Raw genomic sequence first — 16,518 nt, 5'->3', positions numbered from 1 at the left:
CACTTCCAGAACACAGTTGTCTAACTAGTGTAAGTGGAACAAAAAAGGAATGTCCATTATTTCAACATCTGTGATAAAGCTGAATGACAAATAGAATCTGTGGTAGGATTACAGTAATACAAATTTAATTGCATTAATTTAAATGCTTTCTAAATTATAGATACACTAAAACAGAATATCTATATCAGAACAAATGTGATATTTTGAATGTCCAAAATGATAGACCTTTTAAAGCCCATGAGTACATTTTATTAGTAGTGTCTCTTATAACTAAGTAAAGTGGCTCTTTTAGGTTATTTATGGCCTTTTTTTTTTAAGATCCAGGACCATTATCCTATGTTTTCACCAATTTGTTTCCCATATTTTAAAGACTCTGTTGCCACACACAGTGTATTAGGAATGTCCTGATGAGGAAAATTTTAATCAGTCAAATCAGGCTTGATTTAGTGGGATTTTGTGGACAAATCTTTGTTCTCAGCTGTATAATAATTACAAGCTGTTTTATCAGTGGATAAGGAAAGGATTACTTTCCTCTTTGAAAATGGTAACTTTATAATTACATGTATTTACTTGCCTTATCAAAGTAGAACTCACCAGCTGAGACACAGGATTATTTTTATTTAAAAGACTCCTGAGTAAATTGAACAATCACATTTTGGGGGAACTTAGCTTTTCTAGACTGTTGTTTTTGGCATGAATAAATAATAGATCTAAAATGAGTTTTAGATTTGTTTCTTTTTGAAATGCACATAAAATTGGCACAAAAATTACCTGGATGTTTAATTCAGCTGACCCCACATTACTGCTGAAAAATGACAGACATTTACTAACAACCTGATGTGTTCAACATGCAAATATATTTTAGCCAATGTGGTAAATTTCATATGGTTAAAGTTCTGGATCAGAATCTGCCAGCATGTTTAGAGACATTTTCTTTGTTATTGTTCCATTTAAATATGCAACAAGGGCCTCCCTGGTGGCGTAAGGGGTTAAGCACAGCACTATGAAGCAATCCACAGCCTCTGCAGCACAAGTTCAATCCCTGACTGGCCAGGGGGCAACCCACATGGCCCAATATAACTCTCCTGACTTGCCCACTTCTCCCCTCAGCAGTGTATTTCAGTAGATCTGCCTGTTCTGTTCCCCACTCTGTCTCTGATGAATCCTCTCACCCCCACACCTCTGGTATACCCTAGCTCTTGTATCCATAAATAAATAAATCTTGAAAAAAAATAAATACACAGCAAACTTCAGTGTCTCAAATATGTCTGAAGAGAAATTTGCTCTTTTCTCAGGTGTTATGATTTCCAAATGAACTCATAAAAATATTAATTAAAATAATAGTTGTAATTATTATTTGTAGATTAGATCCCATTTTATCCTATAGCCAAATCTCCCTTATTTGATTTTTCCATTCAGTACCAAAAAGGATTTCAGCAACATTAACATTTTGCTTCTCTGCTTGCCAAATAGTTTGCAGAAACTAGAATGCCCTCTAGTTCTCTTCCTTATTCTTACCAATCCCTCTGTTGTCCCCTAAACTATAAAACTGTGGAGAAAGCAAACACCTTTTAGTAGGAACTGTTGTATTCTGTTTCTTTTTCTTTGTTGACCACAACAAAGAACACCTCTCTTCTGTGAACACTTTTTTTCTCTACTCCCTGAAATACTGACAAGTGACACCACAACCAACAAAATGCCAATCAAGTGTCCTTAGTATGAACACAGTAAAATTGCTGAGCAGTGCCTTGGTCTGCTGACAGGGTGAAAAAAACTGTGAGTATTAACGCCTTCAGAGACAGCCACAGAGATTTCAGCTGTCGCCATGCACTTAGTAGCAGTCCATTGTGCAAGTCTTCAGTTATGCTAGAGTGTGAGACCAAGAGTGGAGAACAGTTACTGGTGCTTTGACACCATCAAAAAGGCAGCATTGACAGATTGGGTCTGACTGACTAACTTAAGCAGTTTTTATTCAGAATATTTGAGCCCTCAGTTTGGCTGCTTATACCCAGCGACAACAGTGAATAAGGAGCCCCCATGGGACAGTATCCTGATTCTGGGCAGAGTGAATGCACAAACCCACCCAGGCCAGAGGTCTGGCTCAGTTTTTGGCCTCTATTTTTTTTTAATAAATAAGTAAATAAAGATTTATTTATACAAGCACTGGGTACAGTCAGAGGTGCGGGAGGGTGAGAGAATTCACCAGAGCCAGAGCAGAGAGTAGAACAGGCAGAGTGACGAAGTACACTGCTGAGGGGAGCAGCGGGCAGCAGGAGAGGTCTGCGCACCATGTGGGACCCTAGCCCCGGGGGCTGGGGATCGAACCGGCGCTGCAGAGGCTGCGGGCAGCTTCTCAACCCAGCACTCAACCGCTGCGCCACCAGGGAGGCCCAGTTTTTGGCCTCTTTACACGTCTCCCAACTTGTGCTATGATCCATGTATTCATCTCTCTGCCTTTCTCAGTCCCTCTTCCCACCTCCACCCTCGCCTCTCTGACCACATCTTTCCTTTCTCTCCACTTTCCAGTTCTGCTGCTGTTGTCGTTGGGAACATGGCCTCCTGGAGAAGAGGCAGATGTTAATCCTCAGTGCACATCTGTTTTCCTCTTGTTGGCTTCTCTTTGTTCTTTCTCTAGATACTGTTTTTTGCACAGCCCTTTCCTGACCTGGCTTCAGCTTCCTAGCGCCCACTCCTCTCTCTTCCTCTATTTTTTCACATCCCCGGTGGATGTCTCTGTATTGAAACTGATTCCACTGCGCCTTGAGACCTGTTACCTCGCTTCCTTTAATCGTTAGTGTCTTTTCCCTGTGTTTCCCATCTAGTGATTAATTCATCACTACCAGGTTAAACCAAATGAGACATTGGATGCTATCCTGTTCTGTCATCACATCTTAAATCCTCTCATTGTCTGAATCAATAAACACTTAATGGTTAAACTTTGTCACACTTAGAAACATTAGACCACAGGCCACGTCTCACAGGCTCTAACTTAACATATTAATTAGGCTAAAGCTTTTTTAGATCTAATATTTAAGTTTCCAGTCAAATAATCTACTATACTTGGCACTTTGAATTTTCATTTTATTCCTAACCAAGGACCTGAAATTTATGCCAGGTTGGACTTCTGCTACCTCACACAAGAAAAACCTTCTAAAGTACCTTAGGGAAAGTAACCTTGGTCATTGTAATTATAGGTCATTGTAACTATATCTTCCTTTAAGGAAGATAGCCTCTGAATTATATAACTTTTTTTTCATAATTCATTTTTTAATTTGTATCTTTTACATCACTGTGTATTCCCCATAAAATTCCCACCACCAGTTCACCCGTAAACCATTACTATTGTCTGGCCTTAGAGGCCAAGTGGTAAAGGCACAAAGAAAGAATGATATATAAAAAATATGTAATGACTTAAGACTCTCTTCATAAAAAGAGTTTATTGCAAGACTTTAGTGGAATTTTACCTCGAAAGTGCCCCCCCTCATTCTGACTTGCTCACTCCCTCTCATTTTTTCTCTGTGCCTCTACCCCTTGGCCTCTAACTAAGGCTAAACTGACCCTCTGTGTTCCCTGGAGATATAGAACCCCCAAGTCAAGAGTCTGTTAAGCTTCCCTATTCACTGTCCCTTGTGTTGTCCACAGCCCATCTCATCAGGCCATGTTTTTGGTGTTGTTCAAGGACCCAACACATTCTTTCCTGTCTAGGTTCTGCATTTGGTGAAAATAAGATAGAGGACTAAGGTGCCGCAGACCAGCACAGCAGTGAACGATGAGGTCGTCTCAGGGTTGAGAGACTGCGCAGGGTGGTCAGGGATTCGGTGAAAGAAATGACAAACAGACACACTTGAAGAGAGGGTGTAAATCTGAGTGTAACTTTGTTTGAGTCAGTGGTCAGTATATATATGTTTTCTAAAAGTATAGGAACAGTGAACATCAACGAAATCAGCTTGCTCATAGGTTTAGTTTATTATTGACAGGGCAGTGATCTATGTCCGAAATACATCTGGACCTAGCCGCATTCCTAAGTAGACAGGCTATTAACTCTTTCTTTTGTTCTATATAATTATACTCTTCTTGTACTAACTACTACTACTACCTACTCATTTTTACTCAATTAATTGTCATGGGTGAATATTTTTTATAATGCAGTTAATATCAAAGGTACTAAAGTCAAGCACATAATAGAAAGATTATTAAACCAACAATTCTATTATAACACAGTGTTTAGTAATATTTCATTTGGATTAGCCTAATTATTAAATTACATATGTTTTTTAATTAGCAACCAATGACCAGAAAAAAGGAAAGATTTTAGAAAGACAGTTGTAGCAGAATAAAGTTTGTGGGCCTTGAGAAAGCGAGATAAGGTTCCAGGTGGTCAGCATCCCTTTTAAGTCTTTGTGGCGGCTTCTGGTAGTTGTTATCTCTTGGCAGGCATTCGGCTTCTCTGCATCTTAGGGAATTTGCTGTTGTCCCCCTGCGCGCATGGTTCCTTGCCCACGCCGGACCTCAGGGACCATGGCAACAGCCATTAGCCCTGAAGGTTGCTGCAGGGGGAGGTGCAGCACTAAGGGAAACAAAATATCATCTTTATGGCTGATAAAAAACAAGTTGGTAGATGTACTATATAGTATACGGACAGTGAGCTTCCTTACCCTGAACCCCAGAATTAAGCCACTTTCCATACCTCTTCAGATGCTCCTGGACTTGGGCTGGCCTCTCAAACCCAGGCAGAGCCTGAGGAACAGAGGATGACCTGGCCTTCCTCTGAGCAACATAGTCAAAAGGAGGGGCAGACGGGAGGCTGAGCTATACAGGCCCACTTTCTCTTTATAAACATGCCACTCAGATACAGCTCCCCATCACTTGAGAATGAAAGTCTGGGAACAGCCCATGATGCCGTGGTGATGACTGCTCCTCTGCACAGGAGGAGACTCCACTCTAGTGCCCATTAGATGGCAATCCTCAGCTTCAAGAGTTGGCTGCTTTTTCGTCAGGCACCCAGGATAGTCTAGCCAGTGGTCATCCCTTTAAGTTCAAGAGCCTGAAGTTATTTCTTTTAAGAAGCTGGGGTTAGGGTTTTTCGTAAAAGCATGGCAGAGCAGGGATGACCATGTCCCGAGTTCTGCCTTAAACCACACCATTAGTTGTTTTCTGTTTTTTTCTAAGTGGCCAGACTGTCCATTTCTTCATGTCTAGTTTCCTTATGTAACTCTTTAAAGTCTATTTCACCACTCACCTAAGAGAGAGCGAGCATGTTGCTATCAGGGAAGAGACGTGCGGGTAGATTTTGTGTGTGCCATTATACAGGGGGCAGTTATGCTCTGTTAATAAGACGCCTCTGCTCCCAAAAACCACCTTTTGGAGACTGTCCAAAGGCTGAGCCAATGAGGCAGATGCTCTTTGTGACTCTTTTATAACAGAGAGGACAATTAACTTGTATCACATGCCACCTTCTATTCAGTGACAGTGGCTGTCTGCACTGCAATGCCAACAAAGATTTCAGATCGTATCTCAGCCAGTAGAAAAGAGCTCTATGATCATTATTGTCTATCACAGATGTGGCAAGGGACAGTGGGGTCCTTGAGCCAAGTATTTGACATGTTGAGTTAAAGAAGCAGGGGTGGAATGTCCTCCCTTAGAACTACAGCTTTGACCCCAAAATGTATTCTGTAAAGCAAAGTCATATAGTCTTTCTCTCTAAAGCACCAGAATTTAAACTCTGTGAGCCATATATTCCATCATAGTAACTCACTCCAGCCTTTGTAGTGCGGGAGCAACACACAGTATGGAAAGGAACGGGCATGGCTGTGAACAATGAATCTTTTTTTTTTTTTTTACAAAAACAGATAGTGGCACAGATTTTACCCATTGGACATGATTTACAGCCTGATGGACAGAATAGGCCAGCAGCAATACCTAGGTTTCTAGAAATGTCCATGGTTCTGTATCTAAATCACTGCAGTCAGCTCTTAAGTGATTTGTAAGAGTCAAAGATTTTGGCTACCACATTGAGCTCTTAGAGTCTCAATTCTCAGAAAGATATCAGCAATGAAGTCCACTTAGCCATTTCTTCCACGTAAATACAGAACTGTGCATGGTGAGGCAGTGTTGTTACTTCTAGGCAGCAGTGGAGTCCAAAGCGAGTACTTCACACAGTCTCTCACCCTGCCAAATTTCCTGCCACCACCCACAAATGAGAGTACATATAGATTGAAAGCCATGAAGTAGACTCACAGAAGGCATGAAAGGAAATTTAACATGCAGATGTTTTGAATATTCCTTCTTTAAAAGGAGGGTCCTAATAAAGTTTTCTTCTTTGCCAGAAGATTCAGTCTGTTCTACTTTAATGTTAAGGCTCTGTAACTTTAGTTTGCATTAATATATACTTGCTTTTTTGAGAGTTAATGAGGTTGAAAGTAAAGAGAAAACATCTAACAAAAGCCCTTAGTGATTACGTTAGACTTGATCCTAAACCTTGTTTGCATTATTATAAGCACGTACATACTATTCTTCGAATTGTTATAGAAGGGAACCTGGCCAGTGACTTCCTGCCATTGAAGTTGATGTCATCCTAGGAATAAATATTATGCTCACGCCCTGGTTATTAGTCTCTTCTTAGCCTGGGAAAGAAATCATGGAAAAGAGATGTCCATGCTTGCGGATGCTGTATGGGTGGACTCTATTGACAGCCCACAGTTTGCCTGCACATCATCTCCAGCAAGTGAGGGCTGCTGACACAGCATGAGTTTTACTCTGATCTCCAGTGAATTATTCCATTTCTTAAAGTGCATTAACAGGACAAAAGAGATGTGATAAGATATCTAAATTTATATGTCTCTGAGAAAACAGACTGCCTTTCTCTGATTGTCACTTGAGAGGAGAATACTGAAGGCGGAGCAAGGGCATAGGGACAGTGAACATTTTAATTTTAGGAGGAATCAGCTGCTTTAGGTGATTTCCATTGACCAACCTCCCCTCCCTGGAGTGGGAGATGTTCAATTCCTTAGAGCAGGGGTCAAAATATTTGAGGATTTATGGGCCATGCCATCTGTGTCACAACGACTCAGCTCTGCCATTGTGGTACAAAAGCAGCCATTGACAATCTGTAAATGAATTACTTTGGCTATGCTCCACTCCATTTTATTTATGGATGCTGAAATTTGAATTTCATGTAATTTTCATGGATCACAAAAATTCTTCTGACTTTTTTTCCAATTATTTCAAAATGTAGAATCTGTCTTCAGCTTGCAAGTCACACAAAAAGACGCCCCGGGCTAGATTTGGCCCACAGGCCATACTTTGAGCCCTGACTTAGAACATCAGACTGAGAGTCAGGCATATCTTAGATAAGTGGGTGTTTGACCTGAGCAGATTCTAACATCTCTGGGTCTTAGTTTCCTCCAATGAAAAGAGAGACATCCTAAAGGATCCCCAGAACTACTTTTAGCATAAAAAGGCTGGTCTGTGTGGCTATCACATGACTTTGCAGTCAGACCGACCTGGGTTCTAGTTCTGGCTCAGCTCTGACTTGATGGGGACCATGATTACATCCCTAATGCCTCTGTTACCTCATTTATAAAATGGGGATTACAGTTATGTCACATTTACAGTTGCTACAAAGATTAAAGTGCTGTGATACTTGCAAACCTCCTAACTCATATACAACAAATATTTAGTGAACCTAATATATACCTGATGAGTGCTAATTATTATTAAATTATTTTTAAAAACCTGAATTCCTATTAAAACAATATTTAAGCAACAGCTTTCACCCACGTCCAGCGTACCATGGTATTCTTTCCAGCCTGAGGACAAATGTTTGGCCTGGGTCAGGAGAAGAGGCTGTACCTTTTTAGCAAAACCTGCAATTTGTGTCTAGCCATTATCTCCTCTCAAATGTGGTGAAAGCAGAGATCAAATTTTGATAAATTAACCTGATACCTCTGTGTACAGCTCTCTCACCCCACCCAGTGGCTGGAAGTCAGTGGTAAGATGTGAAGAATTGCTGAGATTCTAACAATTATTCTTTTTATAATATCCTCTACCAGTAGGTCAAGATTTCATTTTTAAATTATTCCCTTTGTTTCTCTATGTGCCGACATTTTAAGGCATGCAATAAGTGTATAGCCATTTTTTAAAAGTAAGCAGGCATGTTAAAAATTTGAAGAGTTTTTATTTGAGCTAAAATCTGTTAGAATCAGGCAATATCCACTCTAGCAGATAGAAAGGGGCTGCAAGGATCTGTGCAAAATAAAATACACAAGAGAGTGGGAGCAGGGAAGTTACACTAGGCAAAAAAGTGGGTTGGTTAATGTAAGGTTACTTTCCCTTACAGGATGACAGGAATCTCACAGGCAGATTACATCACTAGTACAGATCAGTGATTACTAATTAACTGGTTTAAGATGTCATTTCTGGGAGCACTGGAACTATAATTAAGCTAAATATTAATTTGGTGACATGGGACTTAGCATAAGTGACTCCATTTTTACCTGTCATCTTATTTTTACCACCATTTAGCTGACTAGCTTTCAACAAGCAGATATAAAGAAATGCCTGAAGTTCGACCAGCATGAGTGGAATAGTTGTCTGTGCAGGCATTTATTAAAAGTGTTGTCCTGCAGCCTCATTAAAAAGCAATGCAGCATTTAATAAATTAGAACATGTCAGCAGCACTATTTAAATGTGGGAAGAGAGCAATTTCCGTTATAATTGGGTGCACAGGTATAAACAATCTCTTTGGAACTCTTAATTCCATGTCTGTGTTTAAAGCTGCTATTTAGAAATAAAGGCTGGAAATGTCAGCCACTTGGTGAATCAGGAAGAAACTAACCTCAAATGTGCAAGGAATATCACCAACAAAAGTGATCCACAAACAAGCAAGTGTTGGCCCAAGACTTGCTCATTTCTCCTTTTCTTTTCCAATGACTTGATTTCCATGGCTCCTGCTTTTTTTTTTTTTTTTTTAAGATTTATTTATTCATACAACCACTGGGTACAGTCAGAAGTGTGGGAGGGTGAGAGAATTCACTGGAGCCAGAGCGGGGAGCAGAACAGGCAGACTGACGAAGCACACTGCTGAGGGGAGCAGCGGGCGTGGCAGGAGAGGTCTGTTGTACCATGTGGGACCCTCGCTGGCTACCAGGGATCGAACGGGCGCTGCAGAGGCTGCGGGCAGCTTCGCAGCCCAACTGCTGCGCCACCAGAGGAGGCCCTCCTGCTTTTATTTTTTTTATCCTTTTCTCTCTGTTTCTGCTTCCCCCTCCAGCTACTCTCTGGACAGCAACGAGAAGCAGGGGCAGGGTCATTAGGCAACAGAGCCTGCTGAGTTTTGCTTCTCCCTGGCCTGTCACTAGCCATGCTGTCCTTGGGCCCAGTTTATGTGCTTCATGAAGAGGCTGGCAGGGTCAGGGCAGGGCTGGTGGGGAAGCATGTGACATGCTCACTTTTCCCCTCATTCTATTTGACCCTGTCTATCCTGTCTCTCTCTTCTAATGTGTCTGATTCTCTCTGAGTTATTCTTCATGACTTCTCTTTTATTCATCTCTGGCTGATCTTCCCTTCTCCTTTCCTTCATTCTTCTTTTCTTCTGCTCCTCTTTCTCCCCTTCTGCCCTTCCCTCCTCTCTATTCTCTTGTCTGTTTAAATCTCTAGTCTCCCTCACCCATGCCTCCTGCCTTTTGTCTCTTTACCCTTCTCCCTCTATGTCTTCTACCTTGATCTGTCTCAACCTCTATCTCCATATTTTCTCCCTCTATGATCTCTGTCTCACTTTCTCATTCTTGTCCATTTCTGCTGCCCCGTCACCTCTTACATGGCAGGTTTCCATCCCTCTGTCTATGCCTCATTTCTCCTATACCTGGACTTTATATTTCATGCCCCAAACTGCTTGGATCTGAGCATGGCCAGTATATGCATAATAGTTAAGGCTGTAATTAAAGTGTAACTATAAGTATAGTTAAAATTCACATCAGTGGATCCTAGAGTTATGAAGCAATTAGGCATTTTGATAGGGCTCTGCAGGAGTAGCTGGAAGGAGATTTTTCTGGTCCACCCTTTTATCCTGGCCCTGCCACAGTGGTTAACCACCAAAGTCTTAACTTGTGTGGGACACATGGAACTGCTGGGCAGAGAGGAGCAGCTTGGAGTTCTCACTCAGGGTCTCTAAATACAGCCCTTCTTAGAGAAAACAACCTCAAAGTCCTGGAGAAGATTGAGAAAGTTCAGGAACAATCCTTCCTTATTTTCCCTCAGACTGTTAAAAAGGATTATTTGAGGATGTTGGGCTAGCAAGGTGATCAGTAAAGGTACCCATCCTGCCACACCGCCTTAAGCACTCTGTATGAATGAGCTCTTCAACAAGTACATACTGTAGGTAGTACTGGGCTATGCCAGGAGATACCCTGGTAAGCAAGCCTGACAAATGTCACCTGTCATGGTTACTGGGAATGAGAGAAACTTTAGTAAGCAGTCCCATAGTGCTATAATTTTAGACATACAGGGTAGTCTGGAAGCTCATTTTATGTCCCTAATCTAGTTTGTCTATAATTTTGTAGATTTCTAAATCTCAGTACACTACCCTCGCCACCCCCGGATTAACTGGTGCTTAGTTGGTTGTGAAAGTATGGTGATAAAGAACTGATTTAGTTAGGTTACTTGGTTGCAAGGAGGAGCAATACATTTATTTTAGAAAAATAAAGTGATCAAGAGCTTATTTCATCCACACACATGGAAGGGAACTCAGGTAAAACTGAACAAACAGAATGAGCAGAACATATTGAAGCTGGAGCCTAGGGAGAGGAGGCCAAAACCCAGAAGCCTCATTCCAGCAATTGGCTGTTCCCTTAGCTTTACTATTGTCTGCATAATACTGCATAGTTGTACTGCCTTTGTCTTGTCTGCTTGCCTATGGCTAGTTAAGTCATTTTCATGCTACTTCCTATTCCACAAGTACTACCATTCAGAGTCTCAGGAGAGTGAATCTCATAGGACAAGCTAATGCCCATTTTCTGTATTTGGACCACCCCCAGATTGGGTGCAGTGGGTGTCTGCCTCGGGGTTCCTCCTAGAACAGGGTAGACAGTGGGAAAGGTAACCAGAAGGGGAGTTTAGAAAAAGCAGACCACCTATTTGTACCTGGCCCTTTCTCTTCAGTAATTTGTAGCTTGTTGAGGTTCTGATGAGCTCACAAATAGGAAGGGCTACAAAATTGAAATGCTGAACAAAAGTCATCAGAAGTCAAAACAGAGAGGGAAAAGCAAAGAATTTTGAGATTGAACACTGCCAGTCACTAAGCCTTGTAAACCACAAAAGCATATTTATTATTGAAATTATTATTATAACATATTTACAAAATGAAAAAAAGTTATTCAGGGTTCAGAATGGATGTTTCAAGTCTTGTTTCTGAGAATCATTCACACTAGTTCGAGGTTACATTGAACACTCATTCCACATTTCCTAGCTATCACTATGTCTTTGACTTATACCACGGTTCTTTCACCTTTAAAATGAAAATAATAGTAATAGCTATCTCACGGTTGTTACTGAGGAGCAAATGAGCTAATATACATAGAAGACTAGAACAGTGTGTGATGCCCATGTTAAGTGATAGCTGCTATTGCTTTTATTACCACTATCACCACTGCTAGCATTGCAAATTCCTCCATCAGTCCAGTTATTCAGAGTTTAACCACCCTGATAAGACCTGTACTCACAGCAGGACTCACATGGAGAAGTAGAGTCAGAAGATAAGGAGCATGTAGGCAGAGGGGACTCCCACTTGGGGTGATACATGGCGTCTCGGTAGCCATATCTTGAAATTGGGGTGAGCGCTGAAGAAAAGGGAAGAAGACAAGCCTTTTGTATCTTATATTTCATCCCTGGCAGGTTGGAGGACAGTTGGGGAGAGAATTCTAGTCCACATCTCTGTCGAAGGAGATAGAAATGTACACATTTGACACTCATCACCTCATCCAAGAGCTGACTCACTTTTGTGTCAGTCACAACTATTGCTTCAGGCCATGTCATTACTCCACAAGAGCCCTGCTTACAGATTCATGTTTGAATCCCTTAGCTTGACACTAACACCTGCCACATTCTGATCATCTCTCATCTAGGACCTTGGCTGAAACTTTTTACAAATGAATCAAAATGTAGACTGAGGTGGCAATGAAATAATAAATCTTTGCATCTATATTAAGTACCAATATGTAATAAATCACCCTGAAATTTAGCAGCTTGTCACAAAGAACATTCATTAGTTTGCAGTTTCGGTGATGGGAAATCCCGGTGTGCCTAAGCTGTGTCCTCTGGCTGGGAAGGGGAAGGCCCTTCTCACAAGGCTACAGTGAAGGGACCGCCAGGGCTGTGGTCATGTCAAGACTTGACTAAGGAAGGCAACTGCCAAGCACTCACATGGCTCTTGGCAGGATGCCATTCCTCATAGGCTGTTATGTCCAAGACCTCAGTTTCTCTTCATATGTTAGCAGAGGCCACCCACATTCCCTTGCCCCCTGGGTTTCTCCTAGCACAGTCAGCCCACAGTTGGCAGATGCTTCACCAGAGCAAACAAACAAGGAGTCAAAGGGAGCAAGACAGACGTCACAGGTGGTGTAACAGTCTCAGAAGTGACTGACATTCCGTCACTTTTGCTGTGTTCTTTTTTGTTTTGTTTTTAAACATCTTTGTTTATTTCCACAGTGTAAATTTCTCCCCTCAGGTGCGGTCACCATAGCTTTCACCACCAGCTCACAGTCCTTCACCACACCACTGCACTCACTTCCACATACCTCACTCTCTTCCCTCCTCCCTTCTGCTCTCCCTCCCCTCCTCAGTGTCTCAGATCTAAGGTCTTCTTTCAAGGTCAGTTTGACTTCTCTAATCCTTTGTTTAGTTTCTCTAGATCCCACATGTAAGTAAAACCACCTGGTTTTACTTTATCCTAAAAAGTAAATACTTATCTTAATAAGATGAATATCTTTTTATTTATCTTTTTCTTTCTGCCTCACTTCACTTAGAATAATCCCTTCCAGTTCCATCCATGTTGCAAACAGCATGAATTTTTAATTGCCGAGTAGTAGTCCATTGTGTGTCTGTTCCCCATCTTCTTGATCCACTCATCTGTTCTTGAGTGTAGAGGTTGTTTCCCTATCTTAGCTATTATAAATAGTGCTACAATAAACGTAGGCATGAGGGTTCCTTTCAAATTAAAAAGCTTCTGTACAGCAAAAGAGGCAGTGACCAAAACAAAGAGACACCCTACTGAGTGGCAGAAAATATTTTCATACCATATATCTGATTAGGGACTGATACTGAAGATCTGCAAAGTGCTTATACAACTTAACAAGAAGAAAACAATCCAAAGAAATGAACAGAAGAGCTAAATAGGCACTTCTCAAAAAAATATAGGCAGATAGGCAACAAACGTGAAAAAAATGCTCGTCATCATTTCTCTCTCTTTTTTTTTAAAGATTTATTTTTTATTTATACAATAGCTGGAGTACAGGCCAGAGAAGCGGGAGGGTGAGAGGATTCACCAGAAACAGAGTGGGGAACAGAACAGGCAGACAGACTGAAAGCACTACTGAGGGGAGCAGCGGGCACGACGGGAGAGGTCTGCCGTGCCATGTGGGAATCTCCCTGGCTGGCCAGGGATCGAACCCACGCTGCAGAGGCTGCGGACAGCTTCACAGCGCTGCACTTAACCTGCTGCGCCACCCGGGAGGCCCTTGTCATCATTTCTCATCAGGGAAATGAAAATGAAAATCATAATGAGATTATACCTCACACCTGTGAGACTGGCCCATATCAAAAAAACCATAAACAAGAAGTGTCAGTGAGGGTTTGGACAAAAAGAAACCCTATTACATTGTTGGTGGAAATATAAACTAATCCAGCTTCCTGTAGAAAGAAGTATGGAGATTCTCTAAAAGACTAAAAATGAATTTACCATATGACCCAGCAATTCCACCCCTAGGTACCTACTCAAAGAGGACAAAAATGTGTTCTTACGCATTAGAAGCAAGTCAATGGCTTATCGTCGCTGAGAGATAATCACACGAACATCAACAGGGAATTGATCATCTGAGAGCTGTTTTAGAAGCTGCCTGCCACATTTACAAAGTAATAGGTTAATGTGATGTTAGCTTCTTTAACAACAGATAAATACTGAAATAGTAGAAAATTCTTATTCACATAAACGCTAAGAGGATGTCAGTGGGGCACCTTACTCTACAGTTTTTCAAATGTCCATGCTGATGGAGTCGCTGCAGTCTTCAAAAGGTGACAATGGCTGAGGCTTCCCTGCTGGCACAGGGATTAAGTCTCAAGGCTATGGAGCTATCACCAACCACTGCAGCATGAGTTCAATCCCCGGCCAGCGAGCTGACCCACATGGCATAGCAGACCTCTCCTGCTGCTCCCCTCATCAGTGTATTTCAGTAGAACTGTGTATTGTGCTTCCCACTCTGTCTCTGGTGAAGCCTCTCACCATCCCCCTTGCATCTCTGGCCTATATCCCTATTCTTGTATGCATAAATAAATAAAATAAATCTTAAAAAAAAAAAAGGTGACGTTGGCTGACAACTTTCTAAAAGGGAAAACCGAAGAAGGTATGGAAGGTCACTCTGGGAATTTTTATGGGCATATGTTTCTCGCCACTCATATTCCATTGACCAGAACTGGGTCACAAGACCCCACCTAGATGCAAGGAAGCCTGGGAATCCTCATTTTTGGTTGGGCAGCTACTTGCAGCAACAGCTCTTCATGGTAAAAGAGGAGCAATGAATCTTTGATGGGCAGGTAGCCAGTCCAGATACTTTGCCATTTATGTTTTCACACATATTACTTCCTTTGTTTTTCATCACAGCCTGTGCTGTCAGCATTATTATCCTCATTTTAGAGACAGGAAAATAGATCAGCATATCTTTAGAACATTTACAGTTGTGCAATTAAAGAGGACAGGGGAGCCTCCCCGGTGGCGCAGCGGTTGATTGCTGCACTGCAAAGCTGTCCGCAGCCTCTGCAGCGCCAGTTCGATTCCCCGCCAGCCAACCATGGAGAACCCCACATGGTGCAGCAGACTGCTACTGCCTCACCCCCTGCTCCCCTCAGCAGTGTCTTTGGTCCGTCTGCCTGTTCTGCTCCCCATTCTGGCTCTGGTGAATTCTCTCACTCTCCCGTGCTTCTGGCCTGTACCCCAGTCCTTGTATAAAATAAATAATAAATTTAAAAAAAAAAAATAAAGGGGACAGTGTTCAAGTCCCATTTCTGCCACTGACAGCTTTTCTGACCTGCAAAAATTATTAATTTCCCTGTGCCTCAATTTTCTGTGAAATAGGACAATAGGACCATCACATAGTTACTATGAAGATTTCATGTTGCATATTCACCATATGGCATTATATCTGGCATATATAATTTTAATGACTATTAATTATGAGGAAGATCATCATAATGTTATGTCAAGAGACTCACAAGATTTAAATGATTTACCCAAAACTGCACAACTGCGGAACCAGCAAGAATGTCTGGTTAATTTAAGTAACAACTTCCCTGTCTTTTGAGTTGTTGCTTTCCAAAGAAGCCATTCATCAGACTCCAGTGTGAGAGAGTGAAAGCCCACGTTCCCTTTCTCCAGTGCTTTATTGGACCCAGGATCCCAGGAGAATCAAGACTATATCACCTTTTCATTCCAACTGTTTCTGTTTCCTTCACCTCCTCCTCTGTGTGTGAAACATGTGGACCACACTGCTCCTTTTTATGTGCACTCGTAGGTCCTCCAACACATGTATTGCAAATTCTTCGTTTATAAATCAGCTCTGTCTTCCTAAGTAGATAAAAGCACAGGAAATGGTACAAGATAAGATAAATCTTTAGACCCTTAAATTTCACCATATTTCTCCTAGAACCTTCGAAGACTAGAAAAGCAGTTTGAATGTTAGTCACTGGTGCACATCTTTGGGTAAAGTGACTTGGCTGCCAATGATACAACCCCACCAGGAATCACCAAGAGATGTCATTCAAGGTTGCAGTGCTCATTTTCAGGGCTTCTGCCCTTTTGTTATCTAGAGTGAGGAGGAAACAGAATTGGACATATTGAATACTGTCAATCTCAAAGCAGTGTATTTGTGACCTAAGGGGCCAGATTCTGTGAACTTCAGATGTCATATTGGGTCTCAACTCTAACCACAAGAGGCTTTTAAGATAATTGATACTCTGGTATGGGCAAAAATCACATTAAATCCACTTAACTGTGAATTATCAGTAGAAATTTCTACTTTTATCAGTAAAAACATGTCCATTAGCCTCTTTCAAGTTCTTTCATCTTTTCTAGCTGGAACAACACTTGATACGGGCTTGTCATTTCATTTTCCCTGTTAATGACGTTGGTTAGAATCTATATTTAATCCATCTCCTGGTGAAAAGATATAGACAGGTTAGTCTTGTGCATCCCAGTGTGTTACTCCTAATATTCCATACTATGCCAACACCCTGCTCAATTTATATACAAAGCTT

The 16,518-nt window shown here is 41.5% G+C and overlaps 1 protein-coding gene across 6 annotated transcripts in view; it reads left to right on the top strand.

The window, feature by feature from the left end:
* SUCLG2 (succinate-CoA ligase GDP-forming subunit beta) overlaps nucleotides 1-16,518 on the top strand; it is a 458,258-nt gene that overhangs the window by 278,790 nt on the left and 162,950 nt on the right. The gene's annotated exons all lie outside the window — the stretch shown is intronic.

Source organism: Talpa occidentalis, unplaced genomic scaffold (assembly GCF_014898055.3).
Source record: "Talpa occidentalis isolate TD23 unplaced genomic scaffold, MPIMG_talOcc4v2.1 talOcc4.10, whole genome shotgun sequence".
NCBI classification, from domain to species: domain Eukaryota; kingdom Metazoa; phylum Chordata; class Mammalia; order Eulipotyphla; family Talpidae; genus Talpa; species Talpa occidentalis.
The sequence above is the reverse complement of the archived record's forward strand: the minus strand, read 5'-3'. Positions and strand labels throughout refer to the sequence as shown.